Source organism: Pteropus medius, unplaced genomic scaffold (assembly GCF_902729225.1).
Source record: "Pteropus medius unplaced genomic scaffold, Ma_sr-lr_union100, whole genome shotgun sequence".
NCBI classification, from domain to species: Eukaryota; Metazoa; Chordata; class Mammalia; order Chiroptera; family Pteropodidae; genus Pteropus; species Pteropus medius.
Genome location: NW_024354500.1, coordinates 14,615,649 through 14,618,906, shown reverse-complemented (window position 1 = coordinate 14,618,906; position 3,258 = coordinate 14,615,649).

Genomic DNA, 3,258 nt, shown 5'->3' with positions numbered 1-3,258 from the left:
TCTTATTATTTTTTTACTCTATTTCATTTATTTCCATTCTGACTTTTATTAGTTCCTTCCTTCTACTCACTTTAGGCTGTTCGTCATTTTCTAGTTCCTTTGAGTGTAAGATTTGATTGTTTATTTGAGATTTTTCTTGTTTCTTGAGGTAGGTGTGTATTGCTGTGCATAAAACTGCTTTGGCAGTGTCCCCTAAATTTTGGGTCACTGTATTTTCATGTCTTAATGTATCTCTTGATTTCTTCCTGATCTTGTTGTTATGTTAACCTATTTATTGTTTAGTAACATTATTTAGCCTCCATAAGTTTGTGGTTTTCAGTTTTCTTCCTATAATTGATTTCTAGTTTCAAACCATTGTGATCGGAGAACATGCTTGAGATGATTTCAATCTTTTTAAATATTGAGACTTGTTTTGTGGCCTAATGTGTGGTCTATCCTGTAAAATGTTCCATGTGCACTTGAAAAGAATATATATTCTGCTTTTGGGGTAAAATGTTCTAAATATATCAATTAAGTCCATCTGGTCTAGTGTTATTTAAGGCTACTGTTTCTTGATTTTATGTCCGAATGATCTATCCATTGATGTCAATGGGGTGTTAAAGTCTCCTGTTACGACTGTATTACTGTCGATCTCTCCCTTTATGTCCATCAATATTTGCTTTATATATTTAGATGCTCCTATGTTGAGTGCATAGATGTTTACTACAGTAATAACCTCTTGTTAGATTGATCCCTTTATCATTATGAAGCGCCCTTCTTTTATCTCAATACAGCCCTGTTTTAAGGTCTATTTTGTCTGATGTAAGTATTGCTACCCTACCTTTTTTTCATTTCCATTTGCATAAATTATCTTTGTCCATTCCTTTATTTTTAGTCTCTGTCTCTTTTGATCTGAAGTGGGTTTCTTGTAGTCGGTAATGTAAGAGTCCTGTTTTTTAAAATCTATTCACCCACCCTTCAACTTTCGATTGGAGCTTTAGTCTATTTACGGTTAATTTGTAATAAGTATGTACTTATTGCCATTTTGTTAACTTTTTAAAATTCTTTTCCTTCTTATTCTCTTGCTCTCTTGAATGTTGATGAGTTTCTATAGTGTTGTGTTTAGATTCCTTTCTCTTTATTTTTTGTATATCTCTTGTAGATTTTTGGTTTGTGGTTAACCTTGTGTTTCACGTATACCAAATTGATTTTTTAGCAGAATATTTTAAGTTGCTGACTGCTTAAGTTTGAACACATTCTAAAATCACTACATATTTTACTCACCCACTCCATGTTTGTTTTTATCATTACTTTTTACTTCTTTTATGTGTGTCCCTTAATTTATAATTGTAATTACACATGATCTTCCTACTTTGCCTCAATGTTTGTACTAGCTATATAGTTGGTTAATCCACTGCTTACTAAGTGTTTGCCTTTGTCATTGAGAATTTTTCTTTCCTATATTTTCTTTTTCACATTTTTTACTTTTCTACTTAAAGAAATCCCTTTAACATATCTTGTAATACTGGCTTAGTGGTGATGAACTCCAGCTTTCTCTTGTCTGGGAAACTCGTTCTCCTTTGATTAATTCTAAATGATAGCTTTGCTGAATAATCTTGGTTGTAATTTTTTTCATCACTTTGAATATATCATGCCACTCCCTTCTGGACTGCAAGGTTTATCTTGAAAATTCAGCTGATAATCTTATGAGATCTTACTCATATGTAATGAACTGCTTTTCTCTTGTTACTTTTAATATTCTTTGTCTTTAACTTTTGGCATTTTAATTATGATGTGTCTTGCTGTGGGCCCGCCTCTTTGGATTCATCTTGTTTAGAACTGAACTTCCTGGACTTATATGTCTATTTCCTTTACCAGGTTAGGAAAGTTTTCCGTCATTGTTTCTTCAAATAGGTTTTCAACCCCTTGTTCTCTCTCTCCTCCTTCTGGTACCCCTAGGATGCAAATGTTAGTACACTTGATATTGTGGCAGAGGTCCCTTAAACTATCCTCATTTTAAAAAATTCTTTTTGCTGTTTCGATTGGATATTTTCCACCACCATGTCTTTTAGATCACTGATTTGATCCTCTGCTTCATCTAATCTGATGATTCCCTCTAATGTATTCATTTTAGTTCTTGTATTCTTCATTTTTGATGTTTTTAAAAAATAATTTCTATCTCTTTGTTGAGGTTCTCACTGAGTTCATCCATTTTACCCTTAAGTTCATCAAACATCCTTATAACCACCATTTCACTCTGTATCTGGTAGATTGCTTGTCTCCATTCTGGTTAGTTCTTTTTCTGGAGTTTTGTCCTGTTCTTTCATTTGGGACGTTTGTCTCCTCTTTTGGCTGCCTCCCTGCGTTTGTTTTTCTACATATTAGGTAGATCTGCTGCTTCCCAGTCTTGGTAGAGTGGCCTTATGTAGTAGGTGTCTTGTGAGGTCCAGTGGTGTAGTGTCCCTATTCACCTGAGCCAGGTGATCCAGGAGTGTCCCTCATGTGGGTTCTCCTGCTGTACTTGAATTGAGCCTTGATTGCTGTTGGCATGTCAGCGGGTAGGACTGAATCTCAGGCTGACTTTCTCTGAGGGCTGGCTGTTATTATAGAAGCTGTTGTGTAGGTACTTACCCCATGAGTGGAAATCGCTTTAGTGGGGTTCTGGTGCCAGCCAAGTTCACTCTTTGAATGTATCATTTGTGTAGCTGTTTTGGTGTTTCTCTGCTGTGCTCTGGAGCCATCCTTTTGGTGTTGGTTCTGGAGCTCTTGGGAAGGGCTTAGTTGCTGGCTTGGGGCTGCCTAGGAAGAGCTACGAAGTGATCTGTAGTTGTCTGCCACTTATGCTGGGCTCGGAAGCACTTGTGAGAAGCTATGCTGTTAACTGAGGCTGACACTAGTGCCAGGTTTGGGACACTGGTGGACAACACAATGTGAGCTGAGGCCATCTACCTATTGTACCAGGTTGCTGGCTGCTTAGCTGAAGCTATGCTTGAGGCCAACACTGGCTGCATCTTATGCCAGAATTGTGGACAACTGATGGGAATTACAATGCATGTTAAATCAGTCACCACTTGTGCTAGACTCGCAAGCAAGAGGTACAGAGTATGCCGAGGTCAGTTACTGCTTGTTTGGGGTTTGTGGACCTTTGATTTTAGAAAAGTCTGTAGTGCAAGCTGAGGCAGGCCACTGGTGCGGAAAAGCAGCTGGAAGTGGTTTGGCAGGGCATGAGTTGGGTAGGATGGAGTCTTAGGGAATCACCAGGGTGGGGAGGTGTTAGCT